Source organism: Delphinus delphis, chromosome 1 (assembly GCF_949987515.2).
Source record: "Delphinus delphis chromosome 1, mDelDel1.2, whole genome shotgun sequence".
Classification (NCBI taxonomy): domain Eukaryota; kingdom Metazoa; phylum Chordata; class Mammalia; order Artiodactyla; family Delphinidae; genus Delphinus; species Delphinus delphis.
This window is the reverse complement of record NC_082683.1, coordinates 82,137,690-82,162,063: the sequence shown is the minus strand read 5'-3', so window position 1 is coordinate 82,162,063 and position 24,374 is coordinate 82,137,690. Positions and strand designations below refer to the sequence as shown.

At 43.6% G+C, this 24,374-nt stretch overlaps 1 pseudogene; it reads right to left on the bottom strand.

Moving 5' to 3' along the window:
- Window positions 1-10,764: 10,764 nt before the first annotated feature.
- Window positions 10,765-15,107, bottom strand: LOC132425443 (poly(rC)-binding protein 1-like; annotated as a pseudogene).
- Window positions 15,108-24,374: the final 9,267 nt, after the last annotated feature.

Here is a 24,374-nt window from a genome sequence, read left to right as displayed (position 1 = left end):
GGGAAGAGGAAGAGAAAAATGCTGAGACCCAATAACTGTTATTGAGAAAGGGACATGGGAGAAATTGAACCTGAAGTGGTGACATTTTTCCCTGGGCGAGGAGAGTCCTGTGCTTCTCCAGAGGTAGAGAGAGGGTAGGAGGCAACACAACTTTACATCCTGCACAGCTGCTGGCTTGCAGCTTTGCAAATAGTAGATTCTTGGCAAATAACTGCTGATAGCGTTTACAAAACCACTTTGGTTGCCTCAGAGCTTAATCTGGTTTTGACTTTTTTTTTTTAATCTACCAGTGACCAAAACCAAAAAAATCACTTAAACTAGGGTTAGACTAGAGTTTGGGAGAGCCCAGGAGTGTACTATTGATCACCCTGATCACCCAGGTGCTTACATCACCCTGTTGCGTCCAGCTGGTTCTGTAAATTTATGTTAGCAACTACAATATCACAAGAAAGAAGACTAAGAACGGAGGGGGGATCAGCAGTCATTCGTGGTGGGGGTAAGGGTTTGAGGCAAGCATCATGGACTCTGGGAAGAGTCAGGTATAGGTAAAATCTTGCCCTGCCTTGGGGAGGAAAGCTCAGTTTAACTGTCTGTCTCTACTACACCCGAGCTCTCCAATGACAAGGTCTGTCTTTTTCATCATTTTCCCCAGCTCCTGACTCACAGAAAACACTCAAAAAATACTTGCTGAACTGAACACTTTAAAAACTCAGAAAAAAGAAAAAAACAGAAAAGAAGTAGGTCCAAAAAATGATGCTTCCAGACAGCCGAAGACAGTAGCGAAGGGCAGGCAAAACAACAGGGATGCTATGCTTTAAAAAATTTTAGTCACGGGGAATTCCCTGGCGGTGCAGTGGTTAGGACTCTGTGCTTCCACTGCCGGGGACCCAGTTCTGGGAACTAAGATCCCATAAGCTGCAAGGTGTGGGCAAAAAAAACCCCACATTTAAAAATAAAAGTTAAAAACACTAGTAACGAAAGATAAGCAGGGAAAACTCGAGAAGGAGGAGGCATGCACACACTTTGGGTTTGAGTAATATTCAAGTTGGAAACTTGGCCCAAATCTCCTGAGAACATGCTAATCTATTGAAAAATCTCCCAATCTGGCTTAATATGAGAGATTTACAAAGAAGAGGAAGATAAAATGGAGAGAGTTCAGAAAATTCTCAGCAGATATTCCAGGAATATGACTTGCTGCCAGATTTTCTAAGCTTCCATACTTCCTTGTGGAACTCGAGATTTTAAAACGGCTGGGATCAAAAGAGAATCTCTTTTACTATGAGTGAACAGCGCATAGCTTCATTTGGTCCCACTACTATGGCTCTCCTAAAGAAAGAAGAAGAGGGAAGTGGGGCAGAAAACAGGTCAGCAAAGCTCTGGGCTTGGAAGAAAGGGTCTCTTGTGGCAGCCTAGGTATTTGCACGGGGACCAGTGAGGAGGAAGTTCTGCACCAGAGGCCTGAGGGGCTTATGGAAAATGGAAGAAGGTTTTCCCCTAGAAAAAAATGGCCGCATTACCTTTCTGAAACAGGCAGAAGCACTCAGCCCCCTGGACCCAGGCTATTTGGGGCTTGGTTTCCTCAGTGTGGTAATTCAGTGCCTCAGCAGGTCCTCTGGGATGAATGGTTCATGACTCCTGGTGTCCACAGGGCATAATTGCTGCCACATTTTGTCCAAGGTGTTTGTCAAATTGAAGGAAGCACAGGCACTAGAAGTTTTCAGGTTCATAAACCTACAGGCTTGCAGAGCTAGAAAATAGCTCCCTGTTCAAAAACTAAGCCCTTATATAATTGTTTGGTTTACACTGTTCTAATGGAAAAGGAAACCAAGTCCCAGAAGGATTAAATTACATGGCTGGCCATCCAGCCTTCCCTTCAGGCCCCACTCTGGTCCTCCTCCAGTTACTTCCCTCCCATGTCTGAGGAGATATGCCCACCAGACCCAGAAATCCCTGCCCAGCTGGTGTAAAGTCTGCTTCTAGGGCCTGGTGGGCCTCTTTCCTGGGTCACAGGTGGTCCTTGATCACACAGGGTCAAGTCTACACATGACACACGAGGCCCTTTGGGAAAGCAGGAAAACAATGAAAATCAGGGTGAGTCATGGGGCAGCTGGCTCTGCACCACCACTGTCCAATGTGGGAGTCCAGAGTTGAGCCTAGGTCATCATGGAGGTCATTATTTAGCAGTTTCTTAGCTTAATTTATTACTTTAAGGATTGAGACATATATGGGTGAGAACTCCCAAAAGGTACTCTCCTCAGAGCCTTTCCCAAAGCTCACCATGACACACACTTGGCTTTCTGAGCAGCTGCCTGATATCAGGGCTCAGACATTTATGTCTCGTGAGTCAAGCTTTGGCCAAACCAGTCATCCTCTTGGTTTTGTACATTAGTAACTTTCATAAGGGACCACAGCCTCTTGTAGCTGAATCCCGTAGTCTTGGGTTGTGGTGAGTTTCAGGGGGCACATGTTATCTACAGAGCAGTGCACACATAGCACCTGGTCGACAGCATCCCAGGCAACACAGCTTTGCTGTGGTGCTATTCTCATTTTCTACCAGAGCTTGGCAATCTCTTTGCTCTTGAATGATACTGACTGCTGAGTCCATCCTCTTATGCCTACTAGAGAAGCAAAGGGGTAAGAGAGAAGGTGAGAGGACACTGAGGGCAGGGGAGGGGCAGAAAGCATCCAATTCTCCACGTTCTGGAACTAAAGCAGTGCACAAGACACAGCCAATGTCTCTATGGTGTTAACATTCTCATGCGGGGGTCATCAAACTTTCTGAAGGGGCCAGATAGTACATATTTTTAACTTTGCAGGTCATACAGTCTCTGGTAGCAACTACTCAGCTTGGCTCTTTTAGCAGGGAAGAAGCTGTAGACAATATCTAATGGAAGGAGTGAGGCTGGGTTTGGTCTACAGATCATACTGTGCCCACCCCTGTTCTAGTGAGAAAGCAGAGGTTAGAAGACCAGCAAAAGCAGCTCCAGGTGCCTTTTAGGGACCCTGATACCACTTGTTTCCTTTCCTCTGTTTTATAATAGGGACTTCAAGTAACTCCAGTTTAGATGGGACAGCAGATGTTCAAAGATAAGTCCAAGGACAGAGAATGGAGATAATTTTCAAGCTCAGAAACTATCATTTCAGATCTCCAATCTTGACTGATGCCCCAGCTTACAAAATAATCCTTAGTGATAACAACTGACAGCAGCCTAGTTTACAGGAAGGTGTAACTGAGCCTGAGTTTTTACCTGCCTTGTATCTGCCTCACTTCATGCAACAAGATGTCTTAAAGCACAACATCAGTTCCTACCTATAAACCAGTGGTATTTGAGGGCCCAGCTCCAAACATCCATGTTGGTTTCCTCAGCTGACTCAGAAGCTCTTAGAAACATAATAATATGGTCAATAGGGTTGATAAATTTTTAAATTTGGGCTTTTGGGCAAAGGTGTCTGGGAAGAACCAGGAAGTCCCCATTTATTTTTAGTCCCCCTTTTGGAGAGGCGCTCCCTTTTTTGGAGTACCCAGTGGTATTCACTATAAAGACATGAGCTTTGAGAACTACAGAATGCTAAGCAATTATACAACTTTACACTTTTTGTTATTTTAATTGTTGTTACTCTCTGAAATTCTGAACTAATTAGTTTCCTACTTCTATTACTACTTATGTATTTACTTATTTGAACACTCCCCCTAGAAGTAACTAATTTCCATCTCTGCCACCACTCTTGCTCCCATAAGGATCCCACCTCACAGTACTAGGGCTCTGATATCCACACTTTCCTCTCCCTGCTCAGGCTCTTACTCTCAACACCAGTCCACCTTCCTGCATGGATGCCCTCCTCACCCCTTCTAGGCTCTTCCACCCCACTCAGGGCCATCAGGTCTCCCCCTCAGCCCCACGTGGACATCTACCCTGCTCTACCCCTACAAATGATTTGCTCAGGAAAGGAAGGAAATAGAAAAGGAATAGGAAGAGTAACTAAAGACTTTTGAAAAGCCAAACCTGAAAATTTTAGGAAGAAAACGTTAGACATTGTCTTCATCACATGGGGATGAGAAAAGTTTTCTTGAACAATAATGTTTGTTGTTAACACTTAACTGAGCACCAACGGTGTGCCAAGCACTGTTTGACACACTTGACATGTTTAATCATGTAATCCTTACAACTACCTAATAAGCAAGAACTGTGATTATCTCCATTTTACAAATGAACAAACAGAGGTCCAGAGAGGTTAACTTCACCTAAATTGAACAGTGGTTGTGGGGCTGGGATTTAAAACCCACAGAGTCCTGCTCCACTGCCCATACTTTTTTTTTTAATTTTAATTGATCGTTATTGGAGTATAATTGCTTCACAATACTGTGTTAGTTTCTGTTGTACAACAAAGTGAATCAGCCATATGCATACATATACCCCATATCCCCTCCCTCTTGAGCCTCCCTCCCACCCTCTCTATTGCACCCCTCTAGGTCATCAAAAAGCACTGAGCACCAAGCTGATCTCCCTGTGCTATGCTGCTGCTTCTCACTAGCTATTTTACATTCAGTAGTGTATATATGTCGATGCTGCTCTCACTTTACCCCAGCTTCCCCCCTTCCTCACCACGTCCTCAAGTCTATTCTCTATATCTATGTCCACTGCCCATATTCTTAATCACTATTCCATACAGCCTCTCAGAAGACACACAACAACTGAGGAACAAAGATGGCGGAGTAGAAGGATGTGCTCTCACTCCCTCTCGTGAGAACACCAGAATCACAACTAGCTGCTAGACAGTCATCGACAGGAAGACACTGGAACTCACCAAAAAAGATACCCCACATCCAAAGACAAAGGAGAAGCCACAATGAGACGGTAGGAGGGGTGCAATCACAGTAAAATCAAATCCTGTAACTGCTGGGTGTGTGACTCACAGACTGGAGAACACTTATACCACAGAAGTCCACCCACTGGAGTGAAGGTTCTCAGCCCCACGTCAGGCTTCCCAACCTGGGGGTGCAGCAACGGGAGGAGGAATTCCTAGAGAATCAGACTTTGAAGGCTACTGAAGTTTGATTGCAGGACTTCCACAGGACTGGGGAAAACAGAGACTCCACTCTTGGAGGGCACACACAAAGTAGTGTGTGCATTGGGACCCAGGGGAAGGAGTAGTGACCCCAGGGGAGACTGAACCAGACCTACTTGCTAGTGTTGGAAGGTCTTCTGCAGAGGCAGGGGGTGGCTGTGGCTCACCGTGGGGACAAGGGCACTGGCAGCAGAAGTTCTGGGAAGTACTCCTTGGTGTGAGCCCTCCCAGAGTCTGCCATTAGTCCCACCGAAGAGCCCAGGTAGGCTTCAGTTTTGGGTTGCCTCAGGCCAAACAACCAACAGGGAGGGAACCCAGCCACCCATCAGCAGTCAAGAGGATTAAAGTTTTACTGAGCTCTGCCCACCAGAGCAACAGCCAGCTCTACCCACCACCAGTCCCTCCCATCAGGAAACTTGCACAAGCCTCTTAGATAGCCTTATCCACCAGAGAGCAGACAGCAGAAGCAAGAAGAACTACAATCCTGCAGCCTGTGGAACAAAAACCACATTCACAGAAAGATAGACAAGATGAAAAGACAGAGGGCTATGTACCAGATGAAGGAACAAGATAAAACCCCAGAAAAACAACTAAATGAAGTGGATATAGGCAATCTTCCAGAAAAAGCATTCAGAATAATGATAGTGAAAATGATTCAGAACCTTGGAAAAAGAATGGAGGCAAAGATCAAGAAGATACAAGAAATATTTAACAAAGACCTAGAAGAATTAACAAACAAACAGAGATGAACAAAAAAATAACTGAAATGAAAACTACACTAGAAGGAATCAATAGCAGAATAACTGAGGCAGAAGAACAGATAAGTGACCTGGAAGACAGAATGGTGGAATTCACTGCTGCGGAACAGAATAAAGAAAAAAGAATGAAAAGAAATGAAGACAGCCTAAGAGACCTCTGGGACAACATTAAACGCAACAACATTCACATTATAGGGGTCCCAGAAGGAGAAGAGAGAGAGAAAACACCTGAGAAAATATTTGAAGAGATTATAGTCGAAAACTTCCCTAACATGGGAAAGGAAATAGCCATCCAAGTCCAGGAAGCGCAGCAAGTCCCATACAGGATAAACCCAAGGAGAAACATGCTGAGACACATAGTAATCAAATTGGCAAAAATTAAAGACAAAGAAAAATTATTGAAAGCAGCAAGGGAAAAATGAAAAATAAATGCAGCAAAAGCAGTTCTAAGAGGGAAGTTTATAGCTATACCTCAAGAAACAAGAAGAATCTCAAATAAACAATCTAACCTTACACCTAAAGGAACAAGAGAAAGAAGAACAAACAAAACCCAAAGTTAGCAGAAGGAAAGAAATCATAAATATCAGAGCAGAAATAAATGAAATAGAAACAAAGAAAACAATAGCGAAGATCAATAAAACTCCCATAAGGTTAACAGCTGATTTCTCAGCAGAAACTCTGCAAGCCAGAAGGGAGTGGCATGGTATACTTAAAGTGATGAAAGGGAAGAACCTACAACCAAGATTACTCTACCCGGCAAGGATCTCATTCAGATTCGATGGAGAAATCAAAAGCTTTACAGACAAGCAAAAGCTAAGAGAATTCAGCACCACCAAACCAGCTTTACAACAAATGCTAAAGGAACTTCTCTAAGTGGAAACACAAGAGAAGAAAAGGACCTACAAAAGCAAACCCAAAACAATTAAGAAAATGGTCATAGGAACATACATATCGATAATTACCTTAAACATAAATGGATTAAATGCTCCAACCAAAAGACACAGACTGGCTGAATGGATACAAAAACAAGACCCATTTATATGCTGTCTACAAGAGACCCACTTCAGACCTAGGGACACATACAGACTGAAAGTGAGGGGATGGAAAAAGATATTCCATGCAAATGGAAATCAAAAGAAAGCTGGAGTAGCAAAACTCATATCAGATAAAATAGACTTTAAAATAAAGAATGTTACAAGAGACAAGGAAGGACACTACATAATATCAAGGGATCAATCCAAGAAGAAGATATAACAATTATAAATATATATGCACCCAACATCAGAGCACCTCAATACATAAGGCAATTGCTAGCAGCTATAAAAGGGGAAATCGACAGTGACACAATAATAGTGAGGGACTTTAACAACTCGCTTACACCAATGGACAGATCATCCAAAATGAAAATAAATAAGGAAACAGAAGCTTTAAATGACATGATAGACCAGATAGATTTAATTGATATTTATAGGACATTCCACCCCAAAACAGCAGATTACACTTTCTTCTCAAGTGCACACAGAACATTCTCCAGGATAGATCACATCTTGGGTCACAAATAAAGGCTCAGTAAATTTAAGAAAATTGAAATCATATCAAGCATCTTTTCTGACCACAATGCTATGAGATTAGAAATGAATTACAGGGGAAAAAAATGTAAAAAACACAAACACATGGAGGCTAAACAATACGTTACTAAATAACCAAGAGATCACTGAAGAAATCAAAGAGGAAATCAAAAAATCCCTAGAGACAAATGACAATGAAAACACGACGATCCAAAACCTATGGGATGCAGCAAAAGCAGTTCTAAGAGGGAAGTTTATAGCTATACCTCAAGAAACAAGAAGAATCTCAAATAAACAATCTAACCTTACACCTAAAGGAACAAGAGAAAGAAGAACAAACAAAACCCAAAGTTAGCAGAAGGAAAGAAATCATAAATATCAGAGCAGAAATAAATGAAATAGAAACAAAGAAAACAATAGCAAAGATCAATAAAACTAAATGCTGGTTCTTTGAGAAGATAAACAAAATTGATAAACCATTAGCCAGACTCATCAAGAAAAAGAGGGACAGGACTCAAATCAATAAAATTAGAAATGAAAAAGGAGAAGTTACAACAGACACTGCAGAAATACAAAGCATCCTAAGAGACTACTGCAAGCAACTCTATGCCAATAAAATGGACAACCTGGAAGAAATGGACAAATTCTTAGAAAAGCATAACCTTCCAAGACTGAACCAGGAAGAAATGAAAATATGAACAGACCAATCACAAGTAATGAAATTGAAACTGTGATGAAAAATCTTCCAACAAAGAAAAGTCCAGGACCAGATGGCTTCACAGGTGAATTCTGTCAAACATTTAGAGAAGAGCTAACACCGATCCTTCTCAAACTCTTCCAAAAAATTGAGGAAGAAGGAACACTCCCAAACTCATTCTATGCGGCCACCATCACCCATCACAACCAGACAAAGATACTACAAAAAAAGAAAATTACAGACCAATATCACTGATGAATATAGATGCAAAAATCCTCAACAAAATACTAGCAAACAGAATCCAACAACACATTAGAAGGATCATACACCATGATCAGGTGGGATTTATCCCAGGGATGCAAGGATTCTTCAATATATGCAAATCAATCAGTATGATACACCATATTAACAAATTGAAGAACAAAAACCATGTGATCATCTCAACAGAGGCAGAAAAAGCTTTTGACAAAATTCAACACCCATTTATGATAAAAACTCTCCAGAAAGTGGGCAGAGAGGGAACCTACCTCAACATAATAAAGGCCATGTACAACAAACCCACAGCAAACATCATTCTCAATGGTGAAAAACTGAAAGCATTTCCTCTAAGATCAGGAAGAAGACAAGGATGTCCACTCTCACCACTATTATTCAACATAGTTTTGGAAGTCCTAGCCACGGCAATCAGAGAAGAAAAAGAAATAAAAGGAATCCAAATAGGAAAAGAAGAAGTAAAACTGTCACTGTTTGCAGATGACATGATACTATACATAGAGAATCCTAAAGATGCCACCAGAAAACTACTAGAGCTAAGCAATGAATTTGGTAAAGTTGCAGGAACCTAGAAAAATGGTACAGGTGAACCAGTTTGCAGGGCAGAAGTTGAGACACAGATGTAGAGAACAAACGTATGGACACCAAGGGGGGGAAAGCGGCGGGGGGTGGGGGTGGTGATGTGATGAGTTGGGCGATTGGGATTGACATGTATACACTGATGTGTATAAAATTGATGACTAATAAGAACCTGCTGTATAAAAATATAAATTAAATTTAAAAAAGAAGACACACAACAAGACAAACACATATGTGCACGTGCGCACACACACACATACCACAGGGGAAAGAATAATTAACTTGAATACATTAAAATGAAAAACTTCCATAAAACAAAACACACTCTAAAAAATAAAGACGGACCCTAAAGAGAAATTATTTTTCAATACACAGAAGGAACAGAAGGTTAGTATCCAGATATAAAGAACTCCTATGATGCAGTAAGATAAGACAAACACCCAAAAGAAAAGTGAGCAAAGAATATGATAGGCACATCACAGAAGAGGAACTCAGACAGTCACTAAACATACGAAAAGATGCTTAACCTCACTAATAGTCAAGGAAATGAAAATCCAAATAAAAAGTCATTTTACAGCAGCAAAAACACAGCAACACATGGGTGTTTCTGCCCCAGGAAGCCCATTAGTGACGCAACACCCAAGGTTTTTATTTTGTCACATAAGCACTTTCCAACTAGCAGGTTCCAAAATTCCAGACTCCCAGAGGGAAAGCAGGTGCTCTGCATAAACAACAGTGTTGCACAGTTGAGGCACAGGTAACCACCCTTATCTGTTAAGGAACAGTGAGAACACTCCAGAAATCTGAGTTCGCAGGCACCAGCCAAGGGCCAACCTAGCAGGCAGGCCCTTCTAGAATGCAGCAGCTTCAGGTCTGCTATGGTAGCCCTTTTCTGCAGAGTGTACATGGATATGATCATTTTGAACAGCAGTTTGGAAGCATCTAATGAAGTTGAAGACACGCATGTCCACTGGCCCAACAGTCTCCTCCTAGGCCTATTCTGTATTAGTGCATGTGGAGACACGCTCAGGTGTACTCTTTGTAGCCTTGTTTCTAAGAGCAGAATATCAAAAATCAATCTGGATATTAATCAACCAAAGAATTGATAAATGAATTATGTCCAATTCATGCTATTGATGTCCTGAAGCAGTGGAAAGGAACTAATTAAAAGTATGTATTTCAAAATTGATAAATCTCAAAACTTAATGGTTAGAAAAAATATCTAATGACAGCAGGATAGAAAAAGCAAGGCCTTCCTGGCTACTCAGTCTAAAATTTCAACTGCCCATCCCCATCCTGACATCATACCCCCTTCTCTGCTTTTTCTTATATCCTTAGCAGTTATCACTATCAAACATTCTATATGTTTTTACTTTCTCTTCTTGCTTATTGTCTCTCTGCTCCTCTAGAATACAAACTCCATGAGGGCAGGAATTTTTGTTTAGTCTCTTACTTTTTCTGGTTGTTACTAACCAAACCGTTTTTTATTTTTAATTCTTGACATTACAGAACTAAACTGAATTTAACATTCTGCTCTTACATTTCTTATCAACAAACATAAATAAAATCCATGATCCAAAAAACCAAAAAAAAAACTAAAAACAGAGAAAAGCTGATAAAATAAGCTAAATATGAATCCCAGCATTAACAACTGAACAGAGAATGTGATTTTTAAATTCCTGGGGAAGATAAAGTTGTGTAGAAACTGAACACTTAGAAATAATTTAAAACCTGGAAATCACTGGCCAGAAATTACACAGCTGGATTGTGAGAATACAGCATAAAGGGGTTATGAGTGAACCTACACCATTCTAGCTGCACCTCATGCCTTCTCAGAGGATAGCCTGGCATTGATTAGATTCCGGGCCAGACTAATACTGGCAACAGAACCAGTGACAGTAATCTACCTTCCAGGAGAGCCTTCCACTGGGTTGGCAGTTCTGATCTAGGCCCTGGACATCTGGCAGATGTCATTAATGTTGGTGCCTTGGTGCCTGACTATGCAGCCAATTAAGCTATTTGGAATGGTGAGTTCATGGGTAGTTTGACTAAATGCATCCAAACTTGCCCAATAGCCTTGATCTCTGGAAGGCTGGAGTCAATTCTGGTAAATCCAGTCTCACCGTGCATCACGGCAAAGGGAGAATGTTGTCTTGCCACCGGGTTCAGCTTAGCCAGATGGAGTGGAGAAATGGTGTGTTGTCCTTGGATTGAGTAGGCATTTAGAGGTGGTCCCTTCAGGTCATAGATGGTGTGGGGTAGCCTGCAGCATCTCTGCACCAAACTTGGCCACCCTCACAGATGACTAGAGAGCTATCTGGCATGGGCTGGTACAAAATGGTCTTGACTCTCCATTCTGGGGACTGGGAGAGCATCTCCAGCATGCCTAGGCAGATCTGCTTGGTACACTCGGTGACAGACTGCAGCACACCAGCAATGGTGACGGCCTGCTCGGTGGACTTGGCCAGCATTTCCCCCACCCCCAGTGCCGAAAACAGTGTCTGGCCATAGTAGCTACTCAGTAAGTATTTGTTGAATTAATGAATGAATAGGGTATGCTGCTATTTTTATAAAATTTAAAACATGTGAAAGTACTAAAAATTATTTATAGATACATATATAAGCAGTGAAAAATGCTATGCTTGAGGAATATGAACACCAAGTTTAGGACATGATCGCTTCTAGGTGGGAGGGAGGGGAATGAGATTCAGGAAGAGACACAAAGGAGCCTCAACTATATGTGTAATTTTCAAATTTCTTAAAAATATCTGAAGCAAGCATGGTAACATATTAAGAGTTGACAAAACTAAGGGGTGGATACATAGATAGTTGTAAGATTACTCTCTCTATTTGTTGTAGGCTGGAAACAATTCATTTAAAAACTATCGTATCCAGAGCTAATATATGACACCAGCACCCGCTACCCCCTGACAACACCACCACCATCAGAGGCCACCCCAGGAATATTCACAGCAGCGTGTGGAGGACTCTTCTGAATGATAACTGCTCCACTTCTCTCACCCCTCTGCTGAATTGGAAGATGCCAGATATTGAACCTTACTCACCTTTGCATCCCATCTCTCCTGTGACCTTTCGTGATTGTCTTACTATAAAATGGATTTTCAGTTAATATTGAATAGGGTAGAATGAAAATGCTAATTTGGGAAATGGCAGGCAGAACTGGCTACATAATTTTGCGGGCCCAGTGAAAAATGAAAGCTTATTAAAAAATTATTTAGAATTTCAAATGGCAATAGCCGGGCATTAAACCAAGCACAAGCGCACAGGCCTCCCACCCATGAATCCAGCCCCGAGGGCAGGCTTTGAACACAGAACTCGTAAAGTATCTTAATGATTTAAAAGAATAGGCTATGGGGAGGCTGCTAGCTATGCACTACATCCATTCACTTCTTCTTCCACAATAACAGAGCGGTGACTTGGTGCCAAGTTGCCCAGGTAGAGACAGCATTACTCAAGCCTTGTGGCACATGTGGCCTGGTCACTATGCTCTCTTTAGCAGAATGGAGTGGAAGTGACAGGTGTGACATCGGACCAGGAGGGCCCCTCCATGCTCTTTCCCCAACTCTGCTGACTGGAACTTGCTTTTGTGGTAACCATGGAAACAAGCTTAAGGATTCAGGATGGCAGAGCCACAAGATGGAAAGACTCTGGGCCCTGAGTGTGTGTGTGGAGCAGAGCTGTCTAGCAGTGCAGCCCACTGCCCCCTACCATTAGGTGCCTCAAATTAGTCTGTATCTTGGTTACATTACAGCAGCCTAGCTTGGTTGACTTAGGTGGTGTGATACAAATACCATTTTGATTCACCCAACAGCTAAAAATAGGCTGTTCTAGACAAATCCAATGCTGTAGCGGTCCCCTAGGCCCTGCGCACTGGCAGCAACAGGCCTTGGCCCAGCCCCAAGGGAAGAGCCTGGCTTAGAGTGGAAGTAATACATACGTTCCCTCCAAAAAACTCAAGCAGCTGCTTAGAATGTTAAAGTTCCTTAACAGAGAAAGCCTGTAAATCCCTGCATAGAAGAATAGATGTCCTCAAAATTCCCCAAAACCCTTCCTGCAAACCTGGGACGGGCTGCCAAGAGCTCTGTGGCAGCTCCTCGCTGACCATTCAGAGCCTTTCTCTAGAGACACAGTAGGCGATTGCCGGCCCTGCAAACCAGCCGGGCTGTGTCAGATGGACCAGGGGAAGAGACTGTTTATCAAGCAGGATTGAAACGCCATAGTCATCTAGTTCCCAGCAAGGCTATGAACAGCTCCCAAGGCATGTTAGACCCCAAATCCAACCAGCTACTCACTGGATAACATGCAGGGGTCAAGGATCAGATATTACATAACATAGCGGGTAGCCCAGAGCGCGCGTGCGCGCGCGCGCACACACACACACACACACACACACACACACACACACACACACACACACCTTTCTTTGGCAACAGGCCTTGGCTTTCACAATCACATTCTACTTGAATTTGCTCAGGAGTTTGTTTTTTTTTTAATAGCTACAATTAGTGAATGCCCATGCCTGCTATTCCTATTTTGATGAAAAATGAGACAGCTATCTGACGGTGCTCAAGCAGAGGGAAGCTAGGGTATCTGACCCTGGACTTGCAAAAAGAAATTTGGCATTTGCCAGTGGATACAGCTGTGCCGTTGAGAAGATATTTTCAATAATTAGTGTTTTCAACAATATTTAGCATGTCCCCAAGAAACTCCTGGACCCTTCATTAGAGTCTTCATTCAAAATTTAAGGAACTCACCCAAGGCCAGAGGGAAACTCAATGTCAGAGATAGATCAGGCTCAAGTCTTGATGACCCCAGTCCTGTCTTCAGCCCACGCTCATACCTCCCTCCCTTTTAATTAAAAAAAGTACCAGAGCAACAGACCAGTATCAAGCAAAGGCCCAAAATTGCATGCATATACTTGTCAGACCCTCTTCTCAAAAGCACAGTACATCTACAATGACCAACAAAGGGCACTGCAGAGCTTAAAACACTAGGAGAAACAAACTCTGGGATTGGAACAGCAAGGTTGGATGGAGAAGGGGTTGAAATGATGATGAAACAGAGTACAGGGGACTGGGGGGTGAGGGTGGCCACCTGGAGGCAGGCACACGCCCAAGGTCATGCACACAGCCAAGCTGGGAGGACCAAGGCCCAGGACAGAGGCTGGAGAACACAGAAACAATTTGCCTCTCTGATACTCCCCAGAAGCATGGTTCCATGGGAAATCTGGTGAACAAACATTGTTTCATTCAACCTTTTGATGAGGTGAAAAGAATGGCAGGTACTGGCCAAACTGGAAATAAAAAGACAAAAGGATTTAAGAAAGCTAAAGAAGGATGAGTGGTGAGACATTTGGAATAAACACTCCAGTGCTGACACTCCCCGGGGCTCTGGGAAGAGACTCAGTTAATCCAGGGAGGCCAAACAGGAGCTTCCTGTCAAGCCAAGGTTGAAAAAAAAAGTGTGCAGAGGTGAAACAGGCAGCAGTGTTTAGGGACCTGCATCTTGTATCAGAGACACCTGCTGTAAAGCGGCCCACAGCTTTCAGAGTGTTACTGAAGTTTCAAACATGCAGACTCAGAGGCTCACCATTGCATGAGATGACTTCACTGGGGGGACAGGGCAGTTGATGAAAATGTCACCATTTACGGTTGGCCAGAGCAGGAAGAGGGATGGTGGCCTTCTCCAAAACCACAAAAGCCGTGGTCAGTGCCAGAGGCAGAGACAGAACAAGGAGGCTTGCTTCCTTTCTCTGCTCTTGGCCACATGAAGATACAGTGAGAAGTCAGGAGTCTGTGACCCAGAAAAGCATCCTCACCAGAACTCTCCTGTGCTGACACCCTGACCTCAGAGTTCCAGACTCCAGAACTGTGAGAAATAAATTTCTGCTGTTTATTTTTAAAGGGAGAAAGAGCGGGGAGGCTGGTAAGAATTTTATCAGGGGTTCCTGGCCATCCTGTCCAGATGCCCATCCTCCCCTAGATGTCATGTTCCCATGAACATGTGCCCAGGGCCCACAGCTACCTTCAGCTGACTGCCCAAAACAAGGCCTTTGTTATAAAACCCCATCATGGAGGCCTGGCGTGCTATCCCAAGGGCACCTGGAGGGAAGTGCTGGCCTGCCTTTTCCAAACTCTTCACCATTCTTGGCCCACTTTTTACCCAGCTCCTGACTCTCGATGATAGTGGTGTTTGTGCCTCTGCAAACTGCTACCTTCAGGATTTGGTAAGGTTACTTAATGCTGGAAGCAACCACCCTCAGGACACCTGCCAGTGCTGACCCAGACCTCTGACTCCTTTCTCCTTGGAGGTCCTGACCCCCTATCTTAGCTTCAGCCCTGGGTTCCTCAACTCCCAGCGGTGGCCCACCCGTCCAACACCCCCGCCATCTAACTCCGGCCCCCTGAGTGTGATTTTGTACAGTTAGGACAGGGCCACACCATGATTGTACCTCCATTTGAAATTTGTTGCACATATAATGCCTAACAATCTCCAGTAAAGTGTATATAATTTGTCTCATAGCCTAAGTTTATTACTTCTTTATTATTCCCATCGTTGTCTTTGAGAGATTAGAATTTAAAAACAATCACCACCGACAATATTTGAGTTTTGTTAAGAAGATGTACTCAACCCAAATAGACCCAAGGCTTTGGTACCTCTAACTTGAAAACTTGATTTATTCCCAACTGTTTCTGAGCCTCTACTAAGGGCCAGGGAACATAACACACGCTTGGAAACCAGGACAAGACATGGCCCCATCTCATGGAGCTCATAGTCCAATGGGAAGAAAGACAAGTACCAAAAAGTTATGAGTCAGTGTGGGCACCACTAAGAGGTACCTAGAGGAGGCATGTCTAATCCAGAGAAGACAATGGCTGAGCTAATTGTTAAGAATTAAGGAGTAACAAGGGGAAGGGAAGTGGGGCTGGGAAGGAGGGTGTTCTAAGTAGTAGGAACATCATGGGGGTGAGAGGGGGACCCTAATTCTATGAGGTGCACCACTGGGGGTGCAGGGTAGGTAAGTGCTTCCAGGAGGGGTGAGAAGATAGAGACAGGCATAGCAACATCCTGGTGGGCCTTGTCCTCCAGGCTAAGCAGTTTGGACTTTATCCTGTAATATACTTTGGTTCTCCGACTTTAGTGGGGAGCTTGTTTTAACTGTGCTTCCTGAAAGCTGCACACAGAAATTCAGATTCAACCAATGAGGGAGTAGACTCAGGAATCTGCATTTTAATAACTACTCCGTCGGTTGGGTGAGTTTGATGCAGAGTATGGTTGGGCAACACTTTTCCAAATACAGCTGCAGGAGACACAGAGCCATAGAGGGGTGGCATGATCAGATCTGTTTCAGAAAAATCACTCTGGCAGAAAGTACCCATACATGCTCACTCAGCAAAGCCCCCTAATCCTTTGATAATCCTCCAGTAACCTTCTGTTGCCCAGAGCCTACAAAGCTCGGAGTTGGCTCTGAAAGAGACAGTCTCCTGAGAAGAGAGGCCACTGGGAGAGTTATGCCTGCGTGCTCCTGGACTGTTGTTTGGACCTTTGTAGCCCCAAACCCGGGGCAGCAAGGGGTGCTGATTTTGAAATCATGGAAGCCTTGGGGCCCCAAGTCCACTGATGGACTTCTGGGTGCTGGAGGACACAGGCTCTGCTGGGGGCTGAAGCCTGGATCAGATCCATGTCTAGTCTAGTCAGGCCTCCAGGAGCTCCTGACGGGACAGAACTTGTGCTCCTTTGGTTAACAAAGACCCAGGGGGATTTGGGTGCAGGCCATGTCAGCTGTTTACCCCTGAGATACCTCTTATGGCATCTCAGAGAACCGAACCCATCCTGATTAGCGTGGCCTAGTTTCTTGCAGCCAATGGTGATAAATACACTGATAAATATTTTGTGATGGCTACAACAATGACATTCCAACCAAGAGCCTGCACACTCATTTTCTGGAACTGCCAAATCAACTGAGCTGCAGTTCTGCAGAAATTGCCTTCTTATAACCTGGTGATTCTGTGCATGATAAGAATCCAGGCTGGGACTTCCCTGGCGGTCCAGTGGTTAAGACTCCACGCTTCCAATTCAGGGGGTGCGGGTTCGATCTCTGGTCAGGGAACTAAGATTCCCCATGCCGCACGGTGTGACCAAAAAATTAAAAAAAAAAAGAAATGCAGGCTGACTGATGCTGACTGACAGCACAGAAGTCTGGGTGATGTTCTCCCTGGTTCACCACCCATGCCCAACCCAAGATCCAAGCCCGATGCGCCTTCAGAGCCCAGCACCTGTTCAATCTTCCCATGCCTCCTCCACAGCAAAAGTCTCATCTCTCCCAAAGTTGGACAATGCTGTGGTCCATAACATTTTGTTTCATAGTCTACCATCTCAGAGGGCAAGAACCCTGTCTTGGGCTTCTTTTTTCTGGCTCCCTGCACCAAGCAGCTACTCAGATGAGCAGGTCTGAAATGACCAAGAGGCCTCCGTGGGGGTGGGCCAGCCCTCACTCTCAGCCCCCGCCAAAGTGCTAACAGCTCAGATCTGCTGTTGCCCAGGCACCAGACCCTAGACTGGGACCTTTGTCTCCTGAACTCTCCCCAGATAATTTTTTTGGCTTATGCTTAGCAGGATTGCCCCTTTGCCAGCTGAATCCTGACTGGAATTTGGTGGGATGGAGCCTCACGGACTACCTGGCAAGACACCATTGAGGATCTAGAGAAGAAACTGGAAAAATCGTCTTATTCAGGTGCTTTAAACAGCCATTAGGAGATGATTCCATTTAAATCAGCTACAGGGGGCCTACCTCAAACATTTGGGTTTTTCTTTTTTTTTAATTTTTTAAAATTTTAATTTATTTTTGGCTACATTGGGTCTTCATTGCTGAGTGCAGGCTTTCTCTAGTTGTGGCGAGCAGGGGCTACTTTTCGTTGCGGTGCGCGGGCTTCTCATTGCGGTGGCTTCTCTTGTTGTGGAGCATGGGCTCTAGGCGCGTGGGCTTCAGTAATTGCAGTGGGCAGGCTCAATAGTTGTGGCGCACGGGCTTAGTTGCTCTACAGCATGTGGGATCTTCCTGGACCAGGGCACGAACCCGTGTCCCCTGCACTAGCAGGAGGATTCTTAACCACTGCGCCACCAGGGAAGCCCCATTTTGGCTTTTCTATGTTAACTTGTTGGTCAGTTTCTAGGCCATAAACATTTAAACATAATTTGTGTGTGTGTGTGTGTGTGTGTGTAATCTAATGACATTTGTGAGTATGTAGTTGATACCTTAAAAAATCTAAGAAACATCAACCTGATATTATTAATTGAAAGGTAAGTTTTGACATAGGTGTCAAAAACATTTATAATTACTGAGTTTCTAGAGAGTTGATCTTTTGTAATTAACTTTGAATACCATGATTAAAACTTGAAGAGATAGCCAACAAGGATACTATTTACTCTAAAGAACTAAAGTCATTACAATTAATTAACATGAGGAATTGAGAGGTTGGCATTAGTGAGACCAAGCCAAGTACCCATATGTCTTGGTACAGAGGCCAAGAGGTCAGGACAATCCAATGATGATTGTCTGTCTACTGCCTGTGATGTCTGGGCACAGGGGTCTGGAACTGGCCCAGCTGGTTGGCCCTGTCACTATGCATTCTGACCTGGGATAAAGATAACTAAAATCTCAAGAGAACTTTAAGATCTAGGAATTGGTTTATTTTAATTAAAACAGACTTTTAAGTAGGCTTCAAAATGATATGTTTGTGTCATTTTATAGCTATTTTGTTAAAAGTAAGGACATATATGTCAGGCACTTCCACATACATGACATTCCTTTTATGTCATTGAATTCTAGATATTATTATCCCAACTTCAAGAGGCTTAACCTGAGGCTCAGAGATTCAAGATAATATAACTGGTAAGTAGTGGAGTTGGGATTCACCCAGATCTGTCTGCCACAGTCCCCATATTGTTTCCACCACACTTTCTTTCCACCACACCATACTTACGATGCCTTGGTTTGCTGCCTTGCCCAGAAGACACAGCTGTTTCTCTGTCTTATAGTCAAGCATTTCCCTCTGATGTAAACAAAGATTACAACAGGGCTTCCCTGGTGGTTCAGTGGTTAAGAATCCACCTGCCAATGCGGGGGACACAGGTTCAATCCCTGGTCCGGGAAGATCCCACATGCCGCTGAGCAACTAAGCCCGTGCGCCACAACTACTGAGCCTGCGTGCCACAAGTACTGAAGCCCGCATGCCTAGAGCCCATGCCCTGCAACAAGAGAAGCCACTGCAATGAGAAGCCTGCGCACCGCAGTGAAGAGTAGCCCCCGCTCACTGCAACTAGAGAAAGCCCGCACGCAGCAACGAAGACCCAACGCGGCCAAAAATAAATAAATAAAATAAATTATTAAAAAAAAAAAGATTACAACAAAAACTCTACCTATTGGTCTTGTGTGGCCTACTGGCCTAGGATGACCCCCAGCATATTTATACAGTGCCATTAAGGCAGGTATCAAAGTCAGGGACCCCACTGCCACGCTTCCACCCTTCCCAAGTGCCCTCAGCTCAGAGACACTACTCAGAAATGCACAGAGTTTTCAGACACCATATGACATAATGAGTTTCAGGAGACCAATATTTACACACACACACACACAAACACACACACACAGCTGGTCTGCCCTTCATCTTAACAGCCATACAAAAGGCTTTGTGTGCACCTGCCTGGTCCCTCTCAGAGACTGTACTTCACATGGGTTGGGCTGAGTCCTTCCCATTCTCAAATTGTCATCTTAGGTTATAACCTCCAACTACCCAAGCTGTAACAATCATCTGACAAAGCCTATGACTCTGTAACCCACCCATGGCAAACAGAGAAGCCTGAAAGGACATGATAGGTGTGGGAGGAACATTAACAATTGTCAAGTTCCCATTACAAGCAAAAAGCTTTCAAAATAATCCTGTGAAGTATTTATTCTTATCCCTGCTTTTTAGATGAGGCCACTCAAGCTCTGGGAGATTGAATGATCTGCCAAACTCATCCAGCTAGTGAGAGGCAGAGTAGGATCTGAACCAAAGTCTGCCGCTCTAAACACCCACGTTATTTTATTTCATTCAATAGAATTTACTCTTCTTCACATAGTGATGAAGGTATCATTATGGCTACTTTACAGATGAAGAAACTGAGATTGCTTTTGAAATGAGTTTGTCCTCTGGAACACTCAACTCAAGCATTTTTCCACACTGTCTCATATAAGTATTATTAATACACAAGTCAAGACTCTTGTGATCTTAACAGAACACAAAAGAAAATAAGTTTTTTGGAGGACAAGCCCCTCACAGTGATTGCTCAATCTCTTCATAGTTCCAAGTAGACTGAGTCTTAATACACGCCCTCATAATTTAACATCATAACCGAAATGGTAATGTCGTAGTAACCTATATTAAAGAACCATGACTTCTAAATCTAAAACTCATATCTGGGGCTTCCCTGGTGGTGCAGTGGTTGAGAGTCCGCCTGCCGCTGCAGGGGACACGGGTTCGTGCCCCGGTCCGGGAAGATCCCACATGCCGCGGAGCGGCTGGGCCCATGAGCCATGGCCGCTGAGCCTGCGCGTCCGGAGCCTGTGCTCCGCAACAGGAGAGGCCACAGCAGTGAAGCGCCCGCGTACTGCAAAAGAATAAACCAAGAAACAAAACTCTTATCTGAAAATAAATGATGTGCTTAGTCCTCAGCTTCTAAGATTCTTGGCGAAGACTTTTTTGGTTGCAAATAACAGAAACAAATCTGAGTTAGCATCAATAAAGCAAGGGTTTTATTGGAAGGATGAAATCCAAGAACTAGGGGAGGACAGCTTGTAGGGAATTTAAAGACCTTCCTTTGACAGCTGAGGCAGCTTTCATGACTCAGTTCCCAACTTTGGGACTCAGGCCAAATTCTCGGAAGGAGAAGTGAATGGTTCCAACTAATCCAGTTAGTTATGGAGCAGGGTTACCTGGTAGAAACATGGCTGCCAGACTCACCCCTATGAGGGGCAGGGTTCTTAGTCACTCTTAATATTTATTCATAAAAATTATGGTTAACTCCAAACTCTAAGCACAAAATTATAATATGGACAGACCAATATGGTGGGGAAAACACCATATAAGAAGTCAGGAGACCTGATACCCATTAATTCTCTGCAGCGTCTTTGGGCAATTCCTGCATCTATAAAATGAGGTGTTGAAGTAGATGACCAAACGTCTTCTAAACCTACCCTCAGTTCTAAGTCTCTCTTGCTGGTTCGTGTAACAGTCACTTCAATAAGACTTTAACACAGCTCTCTGAGGAATGTGCATGTTTTGATGGACCCCAGGGTTTGTTTGAAGCTTCTTCCTACAGAAACAAATGAGTACAACATCTCAAGAATGTCAACATCCAGCTCTGTAACGAGGGAAGAAAAGATAAATCTGCCAATTCTAGGTTCAGTGCTGGCCTCATGGACCCCATTTCCAAGGGGGCTTCTTCCACACCTATCTAGTGCTCTATCCGTCCTTGGATCACCTAGCAGACCACATGATTACAATGTCACATTACTGTGCTGGGTTTTTGGTCAGTACTTTATTTTAAGCCTGCCTCAAATTAGCTGAGAACCTGATTCAGAGTTAGTGCTGACATTACCCTTGTCTGGTGCTGACCACACAAAATTGAACACAACTCATTATGAGAAGGAATAATGAATCAAGGCAATTTGTTTCAACCATATGCTTTATTTCTTATTGCGCCCTCCATGTCCCTTCTTTTAACGATTCTATTCTGCACCAACCGCAGTACTTGGGTTTCTGTCTAAAATTAAATGAGTTCTCACCTGAAACATTTTTAAAATTGTAACACATTTGCCAACCCTACCTACCTGCACTCCAAACCCTCCTTACTCTGCTCTGCCATTTTTCCCATAGTATTTATCACCTTCCAACATATCATATAAGTTATTGTGTATATTATCCCACCAGACTCTAAGCCCCACAAGGGCAGATATCTTATTGTGGTACATATATATCTGGACTTTGCCCCTGGTTCCTGGAACAGAGCTCCTAAACCCTTGGAATTTTCTAGTGATAGGAGTGTCTTTTGTATTCATAACAAACTTCTTTCTAACCACAGTTGAATAATGCTGACGAGGTGACTAGTGGTGAGGCCCTAGATAGCTTCAGGATGGAGGCCAGTGGCCAGAGAAACCAACCATGTGTTGAGAGTGTTGGAATTTTCAGCCCCACTCAGGAGGGGAGAAGGGCTGAAACTTGAATTCACTTACAATGGTCAATGATTTAATCAATTGTGCCTGTGTAATGAAACCCCACATAAAAACCCTAAACAGCAGGTTCAGGGAGCTTCCAGTTCATTGAACAAAACCACAGGCCTGGAGCATGGTGCACCCTGACTCCACCAGGACAGAAGCTCCTGCACTTGAAGCCCTTCTGGATCTCGTCTTATGTACCTCTTCATCTGGCTGTACATTTTTATCCTTAATCCATGGTCATCAGTGTAAATTCCTGAGTTACGTGTGTCACTCTAGCAAATTATCAGATCTGAGGGGAGGGAGGGTGTCACGGAAACCTCAGTTTTGTAGTCAGCCAGGCAGAAGTGCGGGTACCCTGGGGGCCCCATTTTTGGCTGGCGTCTGAAGTTGGGCAATCTTATGGAACTGAGCTCTTAACCTATGGAGTATACGATAACTGTAAGCAGTTAATGTCAGAATTGAAGTGAACTGTTGAATACCCAGTTGGTGTTGGAGAAGCAGAGAATTGGTTGTTGTTGGAAAAATAACACACTTATTCTCCTAGAAAAGTGCCTGGCGCATAGCAGGCACTCACCTAATATTTGCTGAATGAGTAAATGGATGGATGTCATCTGACACAGGACTGCCATTAAATTTCTCCTGTTTTGACCGTCATCTTCTTGGGAATCCCCATTCCTTCCTAATGGATTTCTAACAATTCAACAAATAAATATTCTGAGGTCCCAGCACATGCCAGGCACTGAGGCCCCATCATTAATGAAGTTAACCTAGGTAAGGTAACAAGGATGCCACTTGCTGCCGTGGGTCTTAGAACAATTCAAGAACTCATGGTTTTTTGCCCACTCCACCAGCATGGAGCTAGGCCTTGTGGACAGGAGAGGCCTGGCCCTCTCTGAAACTCAGTCCTCATGGGCCACAGTGATTCTTCAGTTTGCCCTCAAATGCAACAAAAAGCAGCCCTGAACATATTCCTCTCAACCTCTGAAGCCTGGATTAAAATCACACGGGAAAGACTGGCTCTAAAGACACCAGGTTTGGGAGTCATTCTCAGCAGGAAGCAGATGGAACTCCAAGCTGGCCAAGAACACAATCCTCTGTGTTTTCAGCAAACAAGGTTCCCCCACACAGGGCATCCAAGAGCCAGCTGAGATGCTCCCTCCATCTCTTCTCTTAGCTTTTAGCCTCTACACCCAAATCTATGGGGAATTTTAAAGAAATTCCACTCAACACATGACATTCACAAAAACAAATTCCAGATAGTTGAACTTAAATATACAATTCCTACATTACCACAAAAGAATATTATTGTAATCTTGGGGCAGAACAGTCCTTAATAAGCAGAACAGAAAACACAGAGGTTACAAAGGAAAAATTAGATGGATTTAATTAAATAAATTTGGAAACTTCTTAAGAACAAAGAACAAGACTAACAATGTTAAATATAAACTTACAGCCACTATGGAGAACAGTATGGAGGTTCCTTAAAAAACTACAGATAGAACTACCATATGACCCAGCAATCCCACTACTGGGCATATACCCTGAGAAAACCATAATTCAAAAAGAGTCATGTACCAAAATGTTCATTGCAGCTCTATTTACAATAGCCAGGAGATGGAAACAACCCAAGTGTCCATCATCGGATGAATGGATAAAGAAGATGTGGCACATATATACAATGGAATATTACTCAGCCATAAAAAGAAACGAAATTGAGTTATTTGTAGTGAGGTGGATGGACCTAGAGTCTGTCATACAGAGTGAAGTAAGTCAGAAAGAGGAAGACAAATACCGTATGCTAACACATATATATGGAATTTAAGAAAAAAAATGTCATGAAGAGCCTAGGGGTAAGACAGGAATAAAGATACAGACCTACTAGAGAGTGGACTTGAGGATATGGGGAGGGGGAAGGGTGAGCTGTGACAGGGCGAGAGAGTGGCATGGACATATATACACTACCAAACGTGAAATAGATAGCTAGTGGGAAGCAGCCGCATAGCACAGGGAGATCAGCTCGGTGCTTTGTGATCGCCTGGAGGAGTGGGATAGGGAGGGTGGGAGGAGGGAGACACAAGAGGGAAGAGATATGGGAACATATGTATATGTATAACTGATTCATTTTGTTGTAAAGCAGAAACTAACACACCATT